The sequence below is a fragment of the Triturus cristatus genome, chromosome 9, assembly GCF_964204655.1.
Source record: "Triturus cristatus chromosome 9, aTriCri1.1, whole genome shotgun sequence".
Lineage (NCBI taxonomy): Eukaryota > Metazoa > Chordata > Amphibia > Caudata > Salamandridae > Triturus > Triturus cristatus.
Genome location: NC_140592.1, coordinates 729,292,613 through 729,318,873, shown reverse-complemented (window position 1 = coordinate 729,318,873; position 26,261 = coordinate 729,292,613). Strand labels below are relative to the sequence as shown.

At 51.2% G+C, this 26,261-nt stretch overlaps 1 protein-coding gene across 2 annotated transcripts in view; it reads left to right on the top strand.

The window, feature by feature from the left end:
- SPINT2 (serine peptidase inhibitor, Kunitz type 2) overlaps positions 1-26,261 on the top strand; it is a 282,081-nt gene that overhangs the window by 253,820 nt on the left and 2,000 nt on the right. The gene's annotated exons all lie outside the window — the stretch shown is intronic.

Here is a 26,261-nt window from a genome sequence, read left to right as displayed (position 1 = left end):
CATACTTTACATCAGCTGTTCGACTCCGATTTCAATAAACTGACAAATTTGCCCCATAATTATAATTGGTATGCTGAACCACAGGATGCCAGTGCTCTGAACACTTCCTCCAGAGAGTGGGATTTTCTCTCACCTTGGCCCTGCCATTGATGAGTGACTCCTTTTCAAGATGGTCATGAGGCAGTCTGCAGAGGTCTTTTCCTGTAGCTCCCTACAATGTAGGTCAAAACTTAAGTCTTGACGTAGCTTCTTCAGCCTGGACCAGACCACTACTGAACCTTTAGCTTTTAATGAGGCCCTACTTGCGCACTTGGACAAAACCATGTTCTGCCCCCCAGTCCCCCCCTCCACCCAGGTAGCTAATTGCCACAAATAGGCACTGGGCAATCCTGACTTTTTGACACAATACTCTGTGCCTGAGTCTCTGGTGGTCCGGACATCCACCAGCCTAGCCCACACTTCTACCTTTTCCATGCTGACTATTGACCATGAATCTAAGCACACGTTTTTGTTGGCTCACCTTGTTTTGTGCTTGGGTAGTGTTAGCTTCATTTTAAGCCGTTAATCATGCCTTATGGGATGTATTTTGTCAAATCCAGCTGAAATTCCCAAATGGTCCTTTGTAGTCTGTAGCCCAGACCCATATAGGATGGCTAGGAATCAGCCAAAGTTATGCTGCCAAAACCAGACCCCATTGCAATTGTCTGTTAAACCATTTTATGGCTACGGCACCCAGAGACGATGATAAGGACATCAGGGATAACCTGCAGCTCAGACCTGCCCCTTCTGTAGTAGGCCACCCTGTGGGAGTACAGATCCGTCTTTTCCTCCAAGAGTGGTAAAACATAATTTCAGAGGCATGGGTCATCAAACTTGTCAAGAGACAACGCCCTCCCATTCCTGTCTGTGCCACAGTTGTCCTGCCCAAACCCTCCCAACCACCAAGCCAATCAACATGGTTGATGGAGGAACACATGCCAGTTTTTTCAGGAAGGGCCAAAGGCGTTGTAGATGACCCTGGGCGTAGTTTGCGTAGTCGCGCTACGCAAAGTTGTCATTGCACTACGCGAGCGTGCTTAGTTGCTTGGGGGCGCCCGTTCGCGATGCATTTTTCTTGTTCGGGAGCGCGTTGTGCGTGTTCGGGGCGCTGTTTGCGTGCTAGGGGAATAATATTTTGCTAACTTACCCATGCGGTTGCCAATGGGTGCGGCCATCTTGTTTTTCAATTGTCCCACCCGCGATGCCTTATGTCCTGTTCCGGGTCGCGTATCGCGTGTTCGCGATGCACATGTCATGTTCGGGAGCGCGTTTTACTTGTTCGCGACGATTGCGTGTTCAAGAAATATTGCGCGAACTTACCCACGCGGTCACGAATGGGCGCAGCCATCTTGTTTTTCACTCTATGCTATGGTTCTGGGCCTACTTTTCTATCCTCCCTTAATCTTTGCAATAGTTTTTTACAGTTTTTCTGACTTTTTTTATTTATCATCTATCTCTCTCTGTCCCTAAGTTTATATTTTGCATTTCATTTCTACTTTTACTGTTTTTTAAACTTTTCTATTGTTTTATATTAGTTCTTTCTTTAAGCTACTACTTCTATCCCTTAACTTTAAGTTCGAGGCATATGAGCTATATATTACACACTGTGCATAGATCGCCATCTGGTGTTGGACCCGGATGTTTGCACTTGTTTTTGTCTTGGATAGTCTTTGGAAGTCACGAGGTATGTGACTCTTCCTGTAGATCATAGTGCGCATGGGCATCGGCTCCATCCTCCGATTGTTTTCTTTCTGCCATCGGGCTCAGATGTGTTCTCGCGTTCCAGCTCGGAACCGTTAACGGTTTCTCTTTAATGCACAATCCTTCCCATCTCAACGGTATTGTTTACGATCGCGTTTGCAACCACATGCGCCCTTCAACTCTAAGTCTTCGATTCCGGTCGTCGACAAAGGCCTTCGGGCCTACCAGGGCCTCATCTCCGGCTCATGGAAAGGACGCCATTTAAAAAGTGTCCTCTATGTGGGTCGAAGTTTCCCCATATCGACCTACATGAGGTGTGTAACCTCTGCCTCTCATGGGAGCACGAAGCCAGGGACTGTCCAGCTTGTGCCTCCTTCCACTCCAAAAAGACTGACTATCTCGAAGAACAATGGCGCGCTCGTCATCTTCGATCCTGGACGACCTCTTTCAAGAGGGTGTCGATGTTCCGGAGCAGGGTCGAGTCGAGGAAGCCATCATGAGCGCCTCCGAAGCAGACTATTCCAATGTCGAAGACCTCACTCCAGCTCAAAGGGCCGGGAGTACAGACGTCGACCCCGACCCACCCCCTCGACACTGTCGAAAAAGGCTTCGGTTCCACCTCCACCTTCGGGCTCAGGTGCACGCCGAGACACTGCTTCCCATGCCCGCCTTCATGCCCGGTAAAGAAGCCTGTAAAGCCTTTAGGCGACTCGGGCTCGAGTCAGCCTACCCTCGGTACAGACAAGCCAACTCCGGCACCGAAGAAAAAGGAGTTTTCGACACCATCCATGCCGACCGTTGCTCCTACATCGAAGCACTCTGCGTTGAAGGCTAGCACCAGCTCTTTGGCACCGACCACACCCTCGGAGCCGACTAAAAGCCGCCCACCGAAAGGCCCCGATACTTCCAAACCGAAGACCTCAACAGAAAAAACAGCACAGGGCTCCAACTCCAAAAGACACTTAAAAAATACACGGTTCCAAGCCTAGAACCGCTACCGAGGCTACGCCCAAAAAACTTGTGGCACCAAAGCCCTCAGCACCCACGTATCTGTCTCCCACAGATGAACTGTTTCGACCAGATCCTACACAAAAGACTCTAATGAAGGATTTTAAGACAGGTCATTTAATGCTCCGTATCAAAAAAAGACCACTACACATGCCTGCGCCTGGTCCACCACCAAAGAAGAGAGACTTTGCCACCTCTCCATTGAGGATTCCTGCTCTTCTTCTTCCTGCTCCTCCTCCTCTCCCACCACACCACTCTCCCACACAATCACCTAACCTAATAAATGATGATAACACATCAGACGATGCAGGGGGAGGTGCGGACGATCAACCCCTTGGGGACCCTACCCCTACTGACTCCCCGCCCCCTGGGAAGATTATAGTGTCCCAGATGTCCCTTACACCCCACAAGATATTTATCCCTCCAGGCATTCCCCCCCAAAACCCCCCCCACCCCCCCCCCCCTCCCAGAGGACAATATCTGTTTCAACCAGCTCCTTCAAAGAGCTGCCCAATACCATGGGGTGGCCCTGCATACAGAACCAGTAGAGGAGGATTTCCTTATGGATACCTTTGACACCACACAAAGGTCCACCGCAACACTGCCCATGCTTAAAGGGGTCATTAAGCACGCAACAGATATTTAAAGACAGTCAGGGCTCGGGTAATCAATCCAAGAATAGAGAAGAAATATAAAGCTGCCCCTACTGACCCAGTATACATTAAGGGCCCCACACCACTAGACTCCCTAGTAGTATCTAACGCCAGGAATAGGGCAAATTCCCAAACATCAGGTGACGCACCACCACCAGACAAGGAATCCAAGCTCCTAGACACCTCTGGCAAACACACAGCATCACAGGCAGCAAATATTTGGCGCATTGCTAACATCCGAGCGCTCCTAGCCAGATATGACAGGGCACATTATGACGAACTTGAGTCCATAATGCAGCACCTCCCTGACAAATACAAAAACAGGGACAGTGAGCTAATCCATGAGGGTAAGACCATCACTAATACCTCCATTCGCTGTTCCCTAGATGCAGCAGACACCGCCTCAAGGGCAATCAACACCGGTGTCCTTTTGCGCAGGCATGCCTGGTTACGGATATCCGGTTTTAAACCAGAAGTACAGAGTTCTATACTCAATCAACCTTTTGATGAGCAACACTTATTTGGACCTAACGTAGACAAATCTATGGGAGCCTTGCAATTGCAAGCTCCCAGCTGATCCTTTAATCGCTCATCCTTCAGAAGCACCCATCGAGGCTACTCCTCAGATAGCCCCTCCACCTCTTACAAAGCTCCGGCACAATTCACCTTTGCTAGAGGTTACCAAAGGGGTGGTTACAGGGGGAATAACAGCAAAGCGAGAGGCAAAAACAACTCCCGCTCTGCCTCCACACCTACCCCATGACTTCCCTCCACCCCCCCCCCCCCCCCCCCCGACTATTCCACTCCAGTCGGGGGAAGACGCCACCAATTTCTCCCTGCCTGGATAAACATCACTTCAGACAGGTGAGTCCACGAAATAATTCAATCGGGCTACTGTCTCGAACTAACGTCTACCCCCCCAAACATTCCACCCAAACACCGTCCAATGTCACAAGAACATCTGTCACTTTTAAAGCAGGAGGTAATCTCCCTCCTACAAAAGAGTGCAATAGAACCAGTTCCCCTGCACCAACAAAACAAGGGAGTCTGGGGGGGCGTGGCTTGGCTGCCGAGCGGAATGGCTGCCTGAAACCGCAGCTCCGCCGATCGAGCACAGAAATCCTTCAATTATTTGCTTAACTGGGGTGCGAGCTCGGACCTCCCCGCCCGAGACGGTAGTCCTGTGCTCTGGCTGTTCTGACCCCGTCGGAGACGCGTGGGCGGAGAGCGGCCCGCGGGGAACACGGAGACGCGGCGGCCTACAACAATCGCGAGAGCTGGGGCCTTGCGTGTGGAGGGCCCGAAACCTGTTCGAGGGGTGAGGCAGAGGCTGTTCGATCGCCCCAGGAGACGCGCGCCCCGCCGGATGTTCACCCCCTACGGCTGAAACAGTGAAGCTGAGACAGCGGCGGCTGGTGTGGAGGGACACCGAACGTGGACTGGAGGTGCGTCTAGGGGAGAGGCCCGAACGCTCTGCGGCGCTCTGGGAGCTAGCTGGCTACCGGGGACGGCGCGAAAGGTCTTGCTGCTTGCGATCGGCAGGCGCTGCTGGGCCCTGCTCTGGGAGCACGTGTTGCCGAACCTCATGGTCTGAGACTCTGATCTGTTCCTTTCTCTCGCCTGCCCCTGGATTGCATGCCGGTGAACAGTGGCGGGCCCGATCGGATGATTGCAGTGGCGGCCATTTTCCCTGAAGCCGTAGTTCTATGGTCGAAGGTTCCAGGGCGACGATCGGAGAGTCGTGGTCGGCTGCCGTACATGCCCGACCATACTGCAGTGATGTTGGGGCGTTGACCTGGGATGCGGACAGTGAACGGCTGTACTAGTGTTGGCCTGCTCCGACGGCCTGCGCTGTGACTCTCCCCGTTTGGTCCGTTTCTCTGTGCCCGGTGCGTGCCCCGCCACTGGGGACCCAGCCCTCTTACCTACCAACGAGGCCTAACCGCCCTGCTGCCCTCGACGAGACGCTGGTGGTTGGCGACTGGTGCAGTGTGAGGAGTTCGCGGCTCGGCCGCCCACACATACTACCGGCGCCGGGTGGCGTCCGGTGAGCGGCCATGGGCAAACCGGACACGCGGCAGCCGAAAATCACCTTCAACAAGTCCAAGCAGAAGCCGCCGGACCCAGACCCAGACCTCCGTGAGGCTGAGTCTTCTCGAGCAGACCGGAGTGGTGCTCAGGATGTGGACATTAAAGCCATGTTTCAGGAACTGAAAACAAGTTTACATGGCATTGATGGCAAAATGGATGCGCTGGCGGCCCGCATGGACGGTATCACATCTCGCATGGACAAACAAGAGGGGAGAGTGGAATCGCTCGAAACACGTGTGGCCGACACGGAGGAAAATCAGACCGGCCTTGCCGGCCAACTGCGGGGCATGGATAAGATCCTGACACTCATACAACAGAAAAATGAGGATTTGGAAGCGCGCTCGAGGCGCAACAACGTCCGCATCACGGGTGTGGCGGAAACGACGGACATAACCAACATGGAGCTCTTTGTTGAACAAATGTGTAAGGATCTGTTTGGGTCGGGTTTGTCTCCGATGTTCCTGGTCGAGAGGGCTCACAGATCATTGGGGCCCAGGCCTAAACCAGGTGCACCGCCCCGGCCTATTATTGCACGAATCTTAAATTATAGGGACCGGGACGTGATCTTACGAATGGCAAGAGACATGTCAGACGTGCAATACAAGGGCAACCACATTGCACTATATCCGGACTATACGATGCAGGTTCAGGCCGCTCGAAGGGAATTTTTGCCGGCGAAGAAACTTTCAACAGGCGGGCACCAAATACTCCCTCATCTACCCTGCTAAACTCCGGGTCCAAGGTCCCGGTAAACCGTCCTTCTTTGACGCGAAGGCGGCTCTGAAATATGCCAAACAACTGTTAAAGGACCAAAAGTCTCAGGCACCTGCAGATGACCCGGACCAGCGGGACAGGCTAAGTGATGTTGAATGACTGCTCCTGTATGCTTCTTGTTAAGTCGCTGGGTATTGCCTGTCCGCGCTGTGCTGGGCCATAGAGAATGTTTAATTCCCTGGAGTACCAATTTCAGATGCTGGAAGGGAGCTGAGCAGGACTGCGGGATTGGGGGGGGGAGGGTCCTTGAGCTGGTACACTAGGCCCGCGCTCAATCGCCCTTTCATGAGTACAGGGCTTGTGGGTGGCCAACCTGCGTACCTCAAGGGATGATTCCCATTCATTGTTCACATCTAGGGACTGTAGTTACAGTTGTCGTAGTTGGGAGGGGGACCTGGGAGGTCATTGCACAACCTGATTGGGGGGTTGGAGCGGGTGGGGTAGGGGTTTGGTCGTGGTTGGGGGTTTTTGTTGAGTTCTATTTAAGTTTCAGAGCTGGGTCGGAGGAGGCGAAAACTGCTATTGAATCGCACATTGTGCACTGCACGCTGCCATGTCGACAGTCACCTAGCAAGAGGTGTTCTGGCATTTGCCGGGCAGGCTGCCCAGATGGCCGGGTGGGATGTGTGCTGTCTGTCAGAGAAGGGTTGCAGGAAGTGACGCAACGAGGAACAAGTCCGTGGCCTGATCGAGTTTTATTCCAATGCTTTTTGCCGTGTGGAGGTTCCGTACCTTGTCGGCGGGCTTACAGATTGCTGAGGCATGGCCGCCCCCATATGTTGAGACCCGCTGGGTTGGAAATGCTTGCTTCGAGATTTGGCAGGAATTGGCCGGGTGACTGGGGGGTTGGTGTATGTCTGATGCTTGCCCGAACTTTGTTAACACGCCTGATGCTGTGAATAGCATAAAGTGTATTACCTGGAATGTACGGGGCATGAATGATAGACGGAAAGTGAGACAGATACAGGCCTTCCTAATTAGAAAAGGTGCGGACATTTGCCTTCTGCAAGAGACGCACCTGACGGCCAATGCTGCGCAGCTGCTCAGGCACAATCGATGGGGTGAGGTAGTCCACGCTCACTATTCTAACTACTCTAGAGGGGTGGCGATACTTATCAGAAAGGGGCTTCACTGGAGGACGCATGAGGAAATCGGGGACGCAGGGGGCAGGTATGTTCTGTTGGTCGGTTCGCTGTGCGGCGCGAGAGTGATTCTGGTGAATGTGTATGGCCCGAATGACGATAATCCAGAGTTCTACGAGGAATTGTGGCATAGGGTGCGGACCTGTGGACCTGCGGCGATATTGTGGGGAGGTGACTATAATGTGGTACTGTCAGATACTAAAGATAGGCAGGGCACAACTCGGGAACATCACCCCAGGGCGTCGGAGGCGCTTGGCCATATTATGCAAGAGGCAGGGCTGGTGGACTCCTGGAGGACACTGCACCCTGGGGCCCGCGCCGGTACGTGTATCACAGCTCATCGTGCGGCCTGGTCCAGATTGGACTTCTGGCTGCTGTCCAGAGATTTGCACTCATCGGTGTTAGAGGTGACTCACTTGCCGCGGTCTCTTTCTGATCATGCCCCGGTTTGCTTGACGCTATCCACGCCGCCGCAGTACATTCAGCCGTTTAGTTGGAGGTTCCCCTCCCGTGCGCTGCGCGACCAGGTCTTCCAGCATTCTTTGCGGGAAAGATTGGAGGAATACTTCGCACTCAACGAGGGCTCAGTAGATTCACCTGGCTTGCTCTGGGAGGCCTGTAAGGCAGTAACCAGGGGTCATTGCATGGCGCTAAAAACTGGGGTTCTGCGCTCCATTAGAGATACCCTGAGCAAGTTGGAATCTGAACTAGCCCAGCTTGAAGCTGCGATGATGGCGGCCCCTTCTGGTGGTGCGAGTGCAGCCTTCAGGACGAAACTGACCAAGTATCAAGAGGAGGCGGAGAGGGAGGTCGCGTTCTTGTCCAAAGATTCTCAGGCCAGACGTTACGGAGAGGGTGATCGAGCTGGACGAACACTAGCAAACATGCTGCGCCCGCCACGTGGGTCGGAGCATATTCTTGAGCTACAAGGGTCAGGGGGTGAAGTGATTCGAGATCCTCCGGCTATACTGACAGTGATGACAGATTACTATAAGGTCTTGTATACCTCTAAGGTGACACCTGATGACACTATTATTAGTGACTACCTGGACACCATAACACTTGCGTGGTTCAGTAATAATGCCCGACAATATATGGACCTACCCTTCACGCAGGAGGACATTTGAGCGGTGATAGCCGCTATGCCCTCAGCAAGGCACCAGGCCCCGACGGGCTGACGGCGGCCTTCTACAAGGAATATGCAGACCTACTGGTCCCGCGATTGCACAGTGTTTTTGAGGAAGCGATGGAGTTGGGCATCCTCCCTACCTCTATGCGAGAGGCCCTTATCATTACGCTGCTCAAACCTGGCAAAAATCCTGTTACCCCGGACTCATATCGCCCACTCTCGCTAATTAATCTTGACGCCAAAATTTATGCGAAATTACTCGCTGACCGTCTGAAATTTATGCTGCCACAGATAGCGTTGTCCGATCAGTCGGGCTTTGTAATGGGGAGGTCCACTTCCCACAATTTAAGAGTGCTGTTTGGGCTCCTGCATTATTTGGATCCCAAGGTACAAGCCGCGGCCGCATTGCTTGACGCCACTAAGGCGTTCGACTCATTAGAGTGGAAATTCCTACGGGCGTTATTCACTCTCATGGGTTTCAGCCCCTCCTTTGCCAGGCGTATTGGAATGCTCTATAATCACCCGACGGCTAGGGTGCGGGTTAATGGTCAGACGTCTGCCCCGATCCCCATAACCAGAGGGACTCGGCAGGGCTGCCCCTTGTCGCCATTGCTGTTCGCCATTGCGACGGAGCCGCTGGCGGCTCGTTTGCGCCAACATCACACTCATCGCAGTATTGGCTTCACATCGCGTGGCCTGTTGGTGTCTATGTACGCCGAAGACATAACCATATATATGATGAATCCATCGGACAACTTTGACCCACTGATGCGCGAGGTGACAAGATACAGTGGCCTCACAGGTATCGATATCAACTGGTCGAAGTCGGCGATGTTCCCGCTGACGGACGGTATGAGTCAATGCCATACGGAATTCCCGATTTACTGGGTCACTGATGAGATTAAATACCTGGGCGTACGCTTTAGCCGATCGGTGCAGGACATATGGCTGGCCAATTTTGGTGTGGCCGTGGAGTGGCTGGAGTGTAAGGTGAGGCGCTGGAAGGCGCTGCCGCTATCACTGATGGGCCGCATAGCAATTGCTAAAATGGTGGTCGTTCCTAAGTTTCTTTACTTATTCGTTAACATCCCCCTGCCACTCACTAAGTCGTTCTTCCGTCGGCTTCGCTCCGCCTTGCTTGAACTGGTCTGGGCGGGTAAGCAGCCCAGAGTGGCCTGGAACCTCCTCACACTTCCCTTCCGTCAGGGAGGCCTCGCGGCCCCGGACATGGAGCTATATGCGTACAGTGCTCAGGCCCAATACCTGCACTTCTGGCAGCACCCGATCCCTTACCAGCCGCACGTGGCTATCGAGATGGACGTTGCGGCCCCCTGCCCCCTTCGTGCAGCGGTGTATCAGAGATACAGACGCTCCCGGGATGACATTGATACTGTTGAAATGGTCCGCTGGGCCTGGTCAAGCATTGCCAAACGTGCGGGCGTTGATGATTTATATGCGCCAAGCATGCCCCTTGCGGATAATCAACTATTGGGGCCATTGACGGACGCGGCGGTGGCGCGGCGGGCGCAGACCTGCGGCCTGAAGGTGGCGGGAGACTTGTACCCGGACGATACCTTCCTTGCATTGCGGGATATGGCGGCAGCGCCGGAACCGACGGCCTCGGAGCTTCTTCTCTACTATCAACTGCGGTCTGCATGCAAGGGCAGGTACCCTATGTTTCCAGATGCTCCGCCGACGCTTGCGGCCCTGGAGGACGCACTCTCGAATTCCTCCGCGCGCAAACTGATCACACGTATTTATAGAGCTACTCAAAACACAGCTCCGGTTGTGCACACTGACTCTAGATCCTCGTGGGAACATGAAGCGGGTATATCTATTACCGAGAAACAGTGGGAGTACTGTTGCTCCCAACTTGAAAACCTATCCCCTAATTATAGGCTGCGGTTGGTACACTTCAACTATCTGCACCGGACTTACCGTACGCCCATGCAACTGTGTAGGATGGGACTGCGGTCTGATGCGAACTGTTGGAGATGCGGTGAGAAGGAGGCCGCGTTCTATCACCTTGTATGGGTGTGTGGTCCCATACGCGACTTCTGGATTGCAGTCTTCAATACCGTGGGGCAGATTGTGGGGGTGGAACTGGAGCCGGACCCACTTGTGGCCCTCTTGGGATTCGTTAGAAATGTGCCTAAGGCCTCACGTAGGCTTGTTGCCCTTTTACTATTACTTGCTAAGCGTCAAGTAGCGCTACACTGGAAGAAGGCGATGCCGCCGAAAGTGGCGGCCTGGATAAGATCGGCGGTGTACTGTAGGGAGCAGCTGACCTCATACTGGGACCAGCTGCCACAGCGCTCGCGGCCTGTAGATATATGGCAGCCACTGGTGGATTGGTTGGCTAGAACGACAGCGTTGGAAGATGACTAGGCGGTCTGATTGTGGCTTTGGTGACGTGGCGAGGTTGGAGTTTGACTGTGGTGCGCTGTACGTGGTGATCCGCCTGACATAAGTGATCTGGGGTTTGGGGCTCGCTTTCTGTGGGGGGTTGTCAGTCGATTGCGTTGTCTGGGTGGGCTGTGGGCGCAGCGTGAAGGTGATTGACATTTCGATTATTCATTGTTTGCTTCCTTTCGACTCAGGCTCTCTGTTAGTTTTGGTTTGTTTGGTCCATTGCAAAATGTTGTGTTGCTGTTCGAATGTACGACCTCAAATGCTTGGGCGGAGTTCCGCCTCGCAAACTAGCTGCCTGCCTCCGGGTTGTTGGCTGAATAGCAGTGTACTCTTCGATGGAACAGTAAAGGTTTTGGAAAACCAAAAAAAAAAAAAGGGAGTCTACTCCCTCTATTTTCTCATACCAAAAAAAGACTGATCTCTAAGGCCTATTTTAGACCTCAGACCTCTAAACATGTACATACATTCAGACCATTTCCACATGGTCCCACTTCAGCAGGTCCTCCCTCTGCTTTCCCAGGGCGACTTCCTTGCTACTCTAGACCTCAAGGACTCCTATTTCCACATTCCCATTTACAGCGCTCACAGAAAATATCTAAGATTCGTAGTGGACGGGCAGCACTATCAATTCAAGGTGCTACCATTCGGAGTCACCACAGCACTAAGTGTTCACTAAGTGCCTAGCAGTAGTGACAGCACATCTAAGAAGACAAAACACATGTCTTCCCATACCTAGACGACTGGCTCATAAAATCCAAATCGTACAATCTGTGTATACAGCACACTCATGCCTCTATTCAACAACTTCACAACCTGGAATTTACAATAAATCACGCCAAGTCCCAGCTCCAACCGTCCCACATGCAACAATACCTCGGTGCCACCATAAACGCCGCAAGAGCACTCGCCTATCCCAGTCCCGCCAGGATAGTGAGCATCCAAGCTCTTCTTACCATAGTCCAACCGCAACACTCTTCCAGCTAGAGTGTTCATGCAACTCATAGGAATGATGGCCTCTTGCATATTCATAGTGCCTCATGCAAGACTCCAGATGCGTCCTCTCCAAGAGTGCTTAGCACGCCAATGGAACCAGGCTCAAGGTCAGCCTACAGATCTGGTGTTGGTAGACGGTCGTACCCATCGCTCTCTGCAGTGGTGGAACACCAAGAACCTTTCCTAAGGGCGACCGTTCCTCGAGCCAGTTCCTCAAATAGTCATGACAACGGACACATCGCTCTCCGGCTGGGGAGCTCACCTACATCACACCATGCAGGGCAGGTGGACACCTGAACAAAAGCTACTCCACATCAACCATTTGGAGTTACTAGCCACCTTCCTAGCCTTAAAAGCATTTCACAAACTTATCAGGCAAGACTGTCTTAGTCCACACCGACAACATGACAGCCATGTATTACATCCAGAAACAAGGCGGGACACACTATCTGCAGCTCTTAACTTGCACAGAGCATATGGAGGTGGGCTATACCTCAGAAAAATGTTCTCCTAGCCCAACATGTCCCAGGAGTCCAAAACACAATAGCCGACCTCTTGAGTCGTCAAATAGAACAAATCCATGAGTGGGAACTTCATCCACAAGTTCTTCAACCATTTTTTCAGACTTGGGGGCAACCACCGATAGACCTCTTCGCCACCCAAGAAAACGCCAAATGCCCAAACTTCGCCGCCAGGTATCCTCACCCATTGTCCAAAGGCAATGTGATATGGATGAACTGGTCAGGCAGATTTGCGTACGCTTTCCCCCCCCTCTCCCACTCATTCCGCTAGTGGTGCACAAACTACAGCAACACTCATTAACGCTCATCCTAGTTGCTCCAGCTTGGGCCAGACAGCCATGGTACACCACACTGCTGGAACTCAGTAGTTCCGCACCAAAAACTACACCTCTCTCCATGCCTCTTAACCCAGAACCATGGAGAGATCCAACACCCAGACCCAGCTCAGCTCCACCTAGTGATCTGGCTGCTGAAATCCTAGAATTTGGGTACCTTAACCTTCCTCCTGACTGTATGAACGTCATCAAAGAAGCCAGACGGCCAACCACTAGAGCATGCTATGCAGCGAAGTGGAAGAGATTCGTAGTATACTGCCATAATGACACTAATCCCCCTAGATGTGTCTATCCAACACATCATAGGCTACTTACTACACCTCCAAAGATGCAACCTAGCCTATAACTCTATCAGATTACATCTTGCTGCCATAGCAGCATATCTACAAAATGGACAGCACCTCTCACTTTTCAGAGTACCTGCCATAAATACCTTTATGGAAGGACTCTAAAGAATAATACCACCTTCCCCCTGTGTGGAATTTAAACATCGTTCTCACAAGACCAATGGGGCCTCCATTTGAACTTCTACATAAATGTGAACTACAATTCTTAACCTGGAAAACTGCTTTCCTCGTAGCCGTTACTTCTCTACGAAGAGTTAATGAACTACAAGCACTAACCATTCAAGATCCTTTTCTCCAGATGCATCTTAATTAAGTAGTTCTCCACACTAATCCTAAATTCCTCCCTAAAGTCATTTACCCCTTCCACCTCAATCAATCTGTAGAGCTGCCTGTATTCTTCTCGCAGCCACAGTCGCAGAAAGCGCTCTTAACAGTTGGATGTCAAAAGAGCCCTACTATACTGCATAGAGAGAACAAAACCCTTTCGTAAGACCAACCAGCTATTCGTGTCTTTCTCACCACCACTCAAAGGCAACCCCATACCAAAATCTGGAATAGCTAGGTGGATTGCCAAATGCATACAGATTTGTTACCATAAAGCAAAACGTACATTATCTGTTCCTACTAAAGCCCACTCTACACGAAAGATAGGGGCTTCAATGGCATTTTTAGGAAACATTCCCTTAGATGATATCTGCAGAGCAGCTACATGGTCTACACCGCACACATTCACAGAACACTATTGTGTCGATGTACAAACTAAACAGGCTAGTGTGGGCCAGGCTGTACTTAAAACACTATTTCAAACTACTGCAACAGATACTGGTGGTCGCCGCTAGGGGTGGATACTGCTTTACAATCTATGCACCGTGTGTAATCTGCAGCTCGTATGCCTTGAACGGAATATGCTACTCACCAGTATGCATCTTGTGAGAAGTTGGCCTGATATATGATGTCACTAGTTCTAGTGTACACCTTGTATCAGTCCAAACAACCCTTATGGTGATTGGTTGTAAAGTCAACCTTATAGACCAGCTATCCTAGTGGTAGCATGGACAAGAGCAGTCTTAGGCTAAACTCTGTATGGCATGTGAAGCCAGCTGTTATACCATTTGCAATCCCTTGAATACCAAATGAAAGGACACCACAACAGATATATTCTAAAAATAGAATGTATTTATTCTAGTCAAAATACCCTCAGCACTCTTTATGAGATTCGAGGTAAGTACAATACAATCTTATTTAAGCATACATAAGTCACACAGGTAAGTAATACAGTTGGGCCCTAGGGGCCACGCAAACCATATACGAAGTAAGTGGTATAAGAACCACTGTCACGAACACAGGTTAGGCCTAGGGAATCGCTGGGGCTACACTATCCTATCAGTTGCTAGGCAGTGGGAGGCCCACGGGATTCAGGTGCAGAGTGGAAACACTCACGCGTAATGCGTTAAAGTCGATAGAAATAGTAATGTTTAGAATTAAAGAGTTTTAGGACACTTCGGAAGGAACTAGGAGTTGGAGACTTGGAAACTAGACACTAGGATAGTCAATACCCTTGTGAGCACCGGAGTACTCAAGTTACCTAGCCCACGGGCTGCGGGTGCATAGGTGTGAACTTGCGCCGGGTTTAGTCTACTCCTATGGATGCCTGAAGAAAAGATGCTGACAGGCAGTCAGTGAAGAGTGTCCGGTGGATTCCAAGGATGGAATCAAGAAGGAGGATACCTGCAAGCAGAGGGGACAGAGTCTAGGTCACCAGCCAGGAGCCGGGAAGGAACCAGGCGATGTCGTGAAGATGCAGGTGAAGAAGTGAAGCTTGTCGCAGCAGCCACGGGTACCATGAGGCGTCGGATGACCAGTACCAGGAGGCCAGCTGTCCCACGAGGGCTCTTGCTGTCTGCAGCGTCAATGTCTAGTTTGGACACAACGAGCCTTGGCAAGCGCAACCCACGCAGAATGAAGGATTCGCTTCTGTTGCAGACCAGGAAGGCCTGAGGTGCTTCTCTTTCACAGGGAAGCAAGGGCCAGTCTGGAGGAGCCAAACCAGCGGTGAAAAGTTAAGGGTTCGTCGTCGCAGAGGTCACTAGCCAACGGGCAAGCAACCAGACAGACGCGTCGAGCATGGAAATGCAGAAGGGCCCCACGCAGAATTCGTGGAGGGCTGATCTTCGGTGCAGATGGTGCTCGGGGTTGGGGCTTCTCAATCCCCAGAGCACAACTTCGAGGATGCCTCCGAAGCTGCGCTGGAAGCAAGTAGCCAATTTTCCCAGGTAGCCGGTACCAGGTCTCTCGTCGCCTCCACGGATCTCAGCTTTGCTGTGGATGTGGATCAGGGTCGGAGAAGTCTGGCAGTCAAGGCACTGGTCGGGCTCTGCAGTCGGTTCCTCGTAGAACTTCGGGCAAAGCAAACGGCAGGTCGCTTGATGGTGCCTGTTTGCACAGGGTGGCCACTCCTTGGCCACAAGAGAGATTCTTCAGTCTTCTTCCGTAGTCGAATGTCCAGAGTTTCTGTTCAAGTTTCAGTTATCAGGATAATCCAAAATCCTAGGGACTTAGCTCCCACTCTTATACTAATCTGGGGGGCTGGGTTACCTGCTAGGTCCCTCCTATGGGTGGGACCAGGGAGGGGGGTGGTTACACCCCCTTCCCTTTGTCCAGTTTCGTGCCAGGACTGGGGCTGGAGTGCCCCAGCACCGGTTTGAACCGGACTATGCATGGGACACCTTGTGTGCCCCAGGCAGTGTCTCGTTTCATTCATCCCTCCCTGCCCCAATACACTAGCACCTGTCTAGGGTGGTGCTAGCACCTCCCAAGGCAGGAAACCTATTGTCCAAGCCTCCCTCGCTGGAAGGACTCCCAGCAGCAGGAGGTCAGACTTGTCTGTGGCAGCAGCATCCATTTTGTGATGCTGGGGCTCTGGTTAACTTTAACCGGGTAGTAGGTCTTCAACATGTCTTCTCCCTCTAGAAGGGAGGAATACTATCCTCATCGCCAGAAATGGTGTGGGGGTATTATTCCAAAGTGTTAGACACCTTACACAACATGTTTTGATAAAGCCAAACCATAGTTACCATAACTGTTTAAGATATAAGTCACTTTAGGAGTATATGGTAGGCGATATCATAGAACAGCTATAAGGACATGGTTCCGAAAGCTGCAGACAGGCTCAGCTCATGCTAGAGCACCATCTCACATGTTACCAAGCACTCTGCCTTCAGGATTGTTAAGGCCTGCCATAGGAGTGACTGATAGGTTACCCATGTGTCTATATATAAGGTAGGTATAGGAATACTACACCTAAGCAAGGGGTGAGTACACGACCTTGCCCCAGCTGAGTGATCAGCCAGTTGTGTCCTAATGGAAGGCCAGCCAGGGGTGGCATAATACATGCTGCAGCCCCTGGTAGGCCTAGGGTACACCTATACCCTGGGTACCTAAGGTACACTGTACAGGGCCCTAGAAGGTGATCCTTACCAATTGGGTTATGTACCTAAAGTACATAGTATGAATTTAGAGAGAGAACAGCTGGGCTGTGGGTCTGATTAGCAGGCCCACAGCCACATCGAAGTCTAAAACCAATTAAGCAAAAGCAAAAAGTGGGGGTGAACATAGAAAGTAGACCCTACTCTCCTACACATCTGTTCTTGGCATGTAGAGCATGTAGAGAAAAAGGAATTACTTAATTACTGTTCAGAAATTTGTACCGTGGATCCAAAATTGAGGCAGTAATGTAATGTCGATGTAACACAATTTTATTTTGAATCCTTGTATATTCAGATAAGCGAACGGCTAAGGTGTCCGCCAAATAATATGCGTCAACTTTGTCATCCACACCTGCGTACGTTTCAGACACCTCCTTCAGCTCTTGCTCTAGCATGTACAACAGTGGGATAGCTTGGCCCACAGTACAGTCCTCCCTGCTGACTTCACGTGTGAAGACCTCAAAAGGAAGTAGCATCTGTCAGGCATTTAACAAGGTCCCATTGGGCCATCTCAACGGTCATGCCTTTCACAGTAGGATCTCCTGACCTTTTTCATGACATAAGCATTGAGTGGTATGTACTGCTCAAACAGACGATCAAGCATGTAATAAGTTGAGTTCCAACGTGTTGGCACCTCCTGGATGAGTGCTTTGACTGGCATTTTATGCTCGCGTTGAATGACCCTCAGCTGCTTCCAGGCTTTAAAAGAATGGTTAAAATGTGTGCGTATTCTTCTGCAGGTGGTCAGTAAGTTGCTGACTTTGCTTTCATTTTTCAGAAAGTCTTGAACAACAATGTTAATGCATTGTGCCAAACACGGGACCCTGAAACAGCCACCCTCTTTCATGGCCCTAACTACATTACTACCATTATCCGTGGCAACAAAACCAATGTTAAGCCCTCTTGGTCGCAGCCACTCCAAGACCTTGCTGTTAAACTCATCCAAAATGTTTGCAGCAGTATGAGATTTCTCCATAGCAAACATGGCCACAGTTGCATGTTTGCGAGTCATTAAAAATCTCAGAAGTGTCAACACCTGCAGATATCTTACCTCTAACACCCGAAAAAGACCCAGTGTGCAGTGATGCACATGTAAACAGTGGCTTGGCAACTGGTCCACATGTCTGTTGTCGGGTGGATACTCTGAACAACTCTCTGTTTTAAGGCTTTTCCAAGCAATTCCAGCACGTCGTGATGTAGTGCTGGAACAGCAACTCGGGTGAAATAGTAGCGGATGGGAACCTTCCATTTTGGGCAGATGGTTGTCACAAATTCCAGAAAACCCACCCCTTCAACAAAAGAAAAAGAGAAGGTCCAGTGCTAACATTTTAGCCAACTTCGCATTGTACAAACGTGCTATTGGGTGGTTGCTTTCGGACTGCCCCTCCGGCCTAGTAAACATGCTGAGAATGGTAGGCTACGTGGTATTCATTCCTGTTATGCTCAACGTCGCACTTTTTTTCAATGCAGTACTCCTTGGTGTCTCAGGCTGACTCTTACGCCACTGCTATGTTGCTAAGGATGTGGGCATTACCACTGCAGTGCTGGGGACAGGGCTACTTTGTGTACCGCTACCACAGCGAATTTCTCCTTTTTCCTGTTCCACTGTTAGCAGACCTTCTCCTTTTTTTATCCCCACCAACAGCAATGGTTCCAGTTTTTATGCGATGAAGGTGCTCCTCCCAGTTGATTGTGTGGTGTTTTTTCAAATGGGTCATTTGGCCTCCGGTACCATAGTTTGTACCAAGCTTACCACGACTAACAGAGGTATGACAAATGGAGCATATAGCAATGTTTTCCTTTTCGCTAACCGTAAAGAAGTCCAACACTGGGGAGCTTAACTTTTGTCTCCTGCTGGAGGTGCCACTTCCAATGCCAGGAACAGGAAGTTGGAGACTCGGGGGCACTTCCTTCCTTTTGAAAAAAAGAGTTAAAAAAAGGACTCCTTGCACAAAACACTACAGCCAAATCACAATCTGAGGAGTTGTTCTGAGCAAAATGATCATTTTCGAGAAGGTTTTATGATGCTCGAGAGATTCTTCGCCAGATTGTAGTTTTTGCGTGTTCGGGATCGCACCAAGACAGCCACCGGAATCGGGCGGCCATATTAAAAATCTCGTGGCGAACGGATAGAAAATTGAGTCGGCGATCGTAGAATCACGGTACGAAGTTACCGCGTGCACGAGAATGCCTATTGAGCGAGGAAGCAAAACCGCTACGCTGTAGATTGCGTAGTATTCGGCAACGTTGCCCTCTACGCAAATCGCGAAGTTACTGAAACTTCGCAAACTCTGCGAGCGGAGCGTAGTTCACCGCCCAGGCTTAGAGAGGGATCTGGCCTCAAACATAGAAACTGAATGTGGCGCTGTAGAGGGTTCTTGCCTCAAACATAGAAACTGGGTGTTACTCCTGCATCTTCCTTGTGCGGATGTAGGGGGTAATTTTCGTGCCGAATGTGAGGGATGACTGGTGTAGGTAAATTACTATCTTCTGGTGGGCTTTGTTACCTTCTCCCACCACTCCCCTGGACTGCAGCTTGCAAAGTGGGAATTAACCCCATCTCTCCACCCCCTGCTCCATCAGTCTTTCTCGAGGGATGGGAGAAAGACTATTGCAAAATTCTGGGGCAGTGACAGTCTTCTGCCAGGGTGGTCTGCCACCACCCCGGTGTTTATTCTTTAGCTATGACATCCCTGACATGTTTGCCCTTCTACCCACCGAAGGAGCAGATTGGAAACCCCCTCTGGTGGGGAGACACTGTAATGTCCCCTTTTGGGGTATTGGCTCTCTGCCATGGCAGGTCATCCCCACGTTTGTGTGGTTTTTTAATTTTAAAAAAAATATTAAACATTTTCTCTGGTGTCTAGTGGTCGTTTTTGCCAACTATGAGTGGCAGGTTGAGGGGAAGACTCCATCAGCCTCTCAGGAGGTGCTGAAAGACAGTCTCATCCCACTGTGATCACCTGTCACTTTTCAAGGTAAGAGTTTTCAATGGAAAGCTGACTTTCTAACACTTCTAACGATCTCCCTTTTATTCTTTCAAGCTCCCAGAGAAATCAAGAAGCAGTTTCCTAGCTGACAGTTCTATAAATGGGTCCCTGACTCGGCTATCATTTGCAGGACTGCCACACCTCAATCGTTTGGAGCAGGAGAGTGCTCCGACCCAGGGAGATGTGACTGGGAGATGCACTGTAGCGGCACACAACAGCTGCTGGTCAAATGCCAGATGCTTGATTGTCTGCTCCACTTTGCGAGTGCTGTGGATGTGCTGTCATAGTCTCCATAGGTTAATACCATGAGGCTTGAGAGAAGACCTTCCAAAAGGTCTGAAAATTCTTTCAAGAGTAAGTTTTTGCACATGGTGCCAAAAACAAAACGCTTTACTGAAAAGACAAAGGGCCCCCTGATACTAATGTGAAGTACACCTAGGTAGGGAAATACATGCTGTGAAATTCCTAGGGCTACTTCAACAACAAGACTAGAACATAATTATATTAATAGTAGTGACACTGGGAATAGAAAAATACAAAACTGTTTATTGTGAGATAAATTCATTAATTTTTTTAACCCCTTCGGTGCCCGCCCCTTTCCCCGCCCTGTGCCGGCCGTTGCATTAGCGGGCGGGGTTTGTGACGAGCTGGACTCGTCATGGGCACAGCGCCACCGCGGCCCATGACGAGTCCAGCTCGTCACGGGCACCGAAGAGGTTAAAGCTTCATGTGGATTTTGTTACAGAAAAAAGCTGTATACACAACATACTATTATCATTCATCCATTCACACATACCTCACTCTACTGTTTTGCACTCATTGTCAGCATAATAAATTGATTGGGTGTCTGACAAAAGACATTACAGTACATAATGATAATTCAAATGAGATAATCTCATGGATTAGTGTAATTATAGGGTGGTTTCCAAGTTGTCTCAACGTGCGTTTTGGCAGAAACCTGCCTTCCTCAGAAGAGCCACCTCCAGTAGATTTTTTTCAGATAAGAATATCCCAATGTGTAAGATAAAAGTCTTGCTGACTGAGATCGTAGCCTTAATATTGACACGTCCTAGTTAATGTGTAGTGGATTCCGCCGAGGCGGTACTGGGGGACAACGTGCCGCTCAGTCCACATCCACCCCGGCAGCATCTGCCTCAAAGCCCTCCTAGTCCGAGCTTTCAGGCCCATTCCACCCCAGTGGGCGGCAGAGTTCGCTATCACCTGCTCCACTGGCGTTCCAACACGTCGGACAGGTGGGTGCTGCAAATCGTCCGAAGGGGCTACTCCCTCTACTTCGAGACGACCCCTCCAGCCATGTCACCGTAAGTACCACCGTATGTCAGGGGATCACTTGAATCTTCTGCGGGAGGAAGTTGCGGCCCTGTTGGCCAAAGGGGCCGTCAAGCGCGTTCCTGGTCCAGAAGTAGGTCGTGGTTGCTATTCCCACTACTTTCTGGTTCCCAAGAAGGTCAAAGGGGGCCTACGCCCTATCTTGGACCTCAGGAGCGTCAACGCCTTCCTCCGGGAAGAGAGGTTCAAGATGCTCACGTTAGCTCAGGTTCTGGCTGCCCTAGACCCTGGAGACTGGATGGTAGCGTTGGACTTGCAGGACGCTTATTTCCACATCCCCGTCCTGCCGGCCCACTGGCGTTGCCTGCAATTCACGGTGGGTCAGGAGCATTTTCAGTTCACCATGCTCCCCTTCGGCCTCACCAGTGCCCTTCGGGTGTTCACGAAAGTGATGGCGGTGGTCGCAGCTCATCTGCGCAGATTAGGGGTTCCAGTCTTCCCCTATCTCTACGACTGGCTGTTGAAGGCAGGTTCGCCCCAGCAAGTAGTCTCCCACCTCCAGACTACGGCCGACCTCCTGCATTTGCTGGGGTTCTCCGTCAATGTGCTGAAGTCGCATCTGAGTCCCTCCCAGAAGCTCCTCTTCATCGGAGCAGTACTGGACTCGCCGCAGTTCCGGGCCTATCCGCCGGAACAGCGGGTCCGGGATATTCAGGCTCTCATTCCCATTTTTCAGCCTCTATCCCGGGTTTCGGTCAGATTGGTGCTGCGGCTTCTGGGTCTGATGGCCTACTGCATCCTATTAGTGCATTACGCCAGGTGGCGAATGCAGGCTCAGTAGTGGGACCTGAAGTTTCAGTGGGCCCAGCATCGGGGCAACCTGTCCGACCATGTCTTGATCTCGGAGGGCATTGCGCAGCAGTGGTGGCTTACGAACCGCGATTGGGTCAACGGCAGATCCCTCTATCCCTACCCCAACCGGAGCACGTAGTAGTGACGGATGCGTCCCTCCTGGGATGGGGGGACATTTGGGGGAGGCGGAGATCAGAGGCCTCTAGTCTCTGGCGGAGTCTCAGCCCCATATCAACCTTTTGGAGCTGAGAGCGATCCGACTTGCACTGAAGGCATTCCTTCCCGTTATCCGGGAAAGTGTGGTGCAGGTGTTCATGGACAGCACCACCGCCATGTGGTATTGCAACAAACAGGGCGGGGTGGGGTTGTGGACCCTTTGTCAGGAGGCTCTGCGCCTCTGGACATGGCTGGCACATCAGGGCATCACCCTGGTGGTTCAACATCTAGCGGGCTCTCTGAACGCCAGAGCAGATGATCTCAGCCGTCGGTGCATGATGGATCACGAGTGGCGTCTCAACTCGGACGTGGCGCAAGGCCTCTTTCGGCAGTGGGGAGAGCCTTGGTTAGATCTATTCGCCACCGAAGAGAACGCGCAATGTCAGCAGTTCTGCACGTTGGAGTTTCCAAGGTGGCACTCGCTCGGGGACGCTTTTCGTCACGAGTGGAGTTGTGGTCTGTTGTACGCCTTTCCGCCTATACCACTTCTGCCCAGAGTGCTGAAGAAGACCAGATGCGACTGGGCCCAAGTCATCTTGGTGGCTCCGGATTGGGCACGAAGGTACTGGTATCCCAAGCTACTCAGTCTGTCAATCGATCCCCCGATACGACTGCCTCTTCAGGAGGACCTTCTGTCGCAGCAGCAGGGGATGGTCCTCCACCCGAACCTGTCCAGTCTCCACTTCCATGCGTGGAGATTGAGCGGCTACAGTTGATGCCATTTGACTTGCCTCCTGAAGTCTGCGATGTGATTCTGGCAGCCAGGCATCCCTCCACTAAAACTGTATACGCCTGCCGGTGGTACAAATTTGTGGCATGGTGCACAGCAAAGGCTGTGGATCCCCTTTCCTCCCCTCTTTCTGAGGTTCTTCTCTTCATTCTTTCTTTGGCCCAGCAGGGCTCTGCTCTGGGCACTCTTAAAGGTGATCTTTCTGCTATCTCTGCCTTCCTCCGGCTTTCTGATCAGCCTTCTCTTTTCAAATCCCCTGTTTCTCGATTCCTTAAGGGCATTACTCACAGGTTTCCTCCTGTTCCTTTCGTAATCCCTCAGTGGGATTTGAATCTTGTTTTGACATATCTGATGTGCGCTCCCTTTGAGCCACTTCATAATTGCCCTCTTCGTCTGTTGAGGCTTAAGACTGCTTTCCTGGTAGCCATCACCTCTGCTAGAAGGGTGAGTGAGCTCCAGGCTCTCGTCTAAGCCTCCTTTTCTTTCTGTCCATCCAGACAAGGTTGTGCTCCGCACTTGTCCTTCCTAAGGTTGTGACTGCCTTTCACATCGAGCAGTCGGTTACGCTGCCCACCTTCTTTCCGCATCCCTCGAAAGAGGAAGAGAGGCTCCATCGTCTGGACCCAAAACGTGCGCTCTCCTTCTATATGGACCGCACAAAACCGTTCCGGGTGGATGACCAACTCTTCGTTGGCTACGTGGGCGCTAAGAAGGGGCGGGCGGTGCACAAGCGGACCATCTCTCGGTGGGTCGTTTTGTGCATCAAAACGTGTTACTCCTTAGCTAAAAAGGAACCTCCTGTTGGGCTGAGGGCCCATTCCACTCGGGCCATGGCAGCGACGACTGCCCTGGGTCGGGGAGTCCCCTTGCAGGACATCTGTCAGGCAGCAACGTGGGCCTCAATGCACACGTTTGCCAAGCATTATTCCCTGGACAGCCAAGTCCGGAGAGACGGCTTATTTGGCCGTTCTGTTCTCCTGGACTTCCTGGTTTGATCTTGGTTCGCAGACCCACCACCGGGGTTGGTATTGCTGGGGTATCTATTCTAAGGTGAGGAATCTAACTAACGTGTTTCTTTCAGATGAACAAGTTTACTTACCTTCGGTAACTATGTCTGTAAGAAACATTAGTTAGTTAGATTCCTCACCGACCCACCCATCCTCCCTGTTCTGCGAACCGACATCTAGGATTAAGGTTATCCTTTTCAGGCTCCTAGACTTTTTTGGCACCAGTGTCGGTCTCTTGCATGGCTCTGCGTTCCTGGCGCGTAAAGCTATGTACAAGAACTGACGTCAGCGCGCGAGGGCGGCGTCCAAGTACTCTGTCATTCCGGCGCACGACGCCGACTACCGACGCAGAGCCGCAAACGACGCCTAGCGACGCGCGGGGTATTGCTGATGAAAAATCTTTCCGGATCCAGCCTGACGCCAGGGGATATTCTAAGGTGAGGAATCTAATTTTTCTTACAGATACATCGTTACCGAAGGTAAGTAACTTGTTCTTTGTGTACCTTCTCCCAGAATTGGGACAGGATTGGGCAGGACTAAATCATGCGGTGTAAGTCTGTGCCTGGGAGCTTGCCCTCTGGGACAGCTGGCGTCGGCTTGGGGGCAGAACCGGTTATTTGGGCTGCGGTGAGGTATGCGCAGTGTAACAGAGTTGCAAGTTTTTAAAACTAGTTACTGGACACCTGGTACAGGATCTGCAAGGCTATTTCCCACTTCTTATCATGCAGTGCGCACCCAAACTCCTCCTCCCATCTATGCCAGAGAGTGTCTAGAAGAAGCATAGTTAACTCTCATATAGTTATAAAGCCAGGTAATTAGATGACGGCCAGGACCAGTCATTCAAATCGTCTGTAGTACAGGGTGTGTTATGGGCTCCAACTGTGGCTTTCCACAGGATATAATAGATATGCATGAGCTGGCGGTGGAAGTGGAATTGCACTGGGGGTAAACCATAATCTGTTACTAGCTGATCAAATGAGAGAAATTGACCATTGAGGTAAAGAATCCCCTGCTGTGTCAATCAAGCGTTCTGTGCAGAGTCGGGTAGAATCTCGTAGAGAACTTGGGTAATTTGGGAAGCCAACCAGGACAGCGCAGAAGCATACACCAGTGATTTCGGGGACATGCGGTGTATACATGTCATTCTGGTGCGGGCCACAGCCACTTTTATGGGTGGTGAGGTGGAGGGGTATTGTTTAAGGAGGCAATGGATTGCCGGGGATGACATCACGCCATCTGCATTGCAGGTATCCCAACCTATCTCACAGCAGTCCGTGATACCCGCTGCAATTGTGCTGCGAAATATTAGGCCTCAGACTGGGCACTCAACCCTCCTCAGTCCATTGGGAGCTATAATTTGCGAAGTGCTACACAACTCCAGCCTTTGCTCCAGATAAGATGACTTAACAAGAGTCGAGCTCTTGGAATGTGCTGAACAGTACCACAAGGAGGTTAGTAAAATGTAAATTTGATACTTCTATAGCGCACTACTCACCCGCAAGGGTCTCAAGGCGCTTGTACGAATACCGCTGTGGAACCCATCCTGGCTTTCCCTGTGAGGCGTCCACTCCTGGGCTCCCCCAAGGTGGAGGCCAGGCATCCTTAGCGTTGTGGGGGCCGTTGTGGAGATTAAGCAAGCTATTGCCCAGAGTTGCAGAGTGGGACTCCATGATTGGAATAGGCACCGAGGCGAGAATTATCAGGTCCGTGGAATTTTTGAGCCCAAGACCCGCCGAGGTGGGGAATTGAACCCTGGTCCCGGGCTAGACCTCTGCATCAGGGTCTGCCGCTCTAATCATTGAGCCACACTTCTCCAGTGATAAAGTAGGTGAGGCAATATGATCATTTTCGCCAGTACAATTTTCCCTATCTGGTCCAGAGTTAATAAGCACCAGAAATGCATTTGTGCCTTGATGCCCTGCAGTACTACCTGGAGGTTCCCATTAAATGTGTCTGGAGTGTGGTAAAGACAACCCGGCCCCAAATAGCGAGTGGCTCTACCCTGTCAGGGTAGAGGGGTAGTGCCCAGATGTACGGACCAAGGTCGTTGGTCAGAGTGAACGGGATGTATTGCTGATTTGTCCTAATTTACCCAGAGTCCAGTGACTGTTGCGAACTAGAGTGTTTTGCAAAGTGGGGTATGATCGGACGCGAGGTCTTTAAATAGAGAAGTTCATCGGCGTACAGGGACACCACATGCGTCCTATCCTCCAGCGGTATCCCCAATCAGTACCCTCACATTGTAAGCGGATGGCTAGGGCTCTACTGTGAGGGCAAAGAGCAGTGGGGAAAGGGAACAGCCCCGTCTGGTTCCCCTGCTCACGGGGAATGGGGGCAGAGATGAGGTGACCCAGCTGGACCAATGACGTCCGATTGGTGTAAAGGAGTAGAGTATGCAAGAAGCTGGGGACCAATGCCTGATTGTCAGGACCTGGAAAATGTAGCTCAATATTAGCAAATTGAACGCATTCTCCAGGTCTAATATCAGCAAAGTGGCTCATCGAGAGCGCCCTCTAACTCTATCTTGTATGTGGGACAGCCGGCAA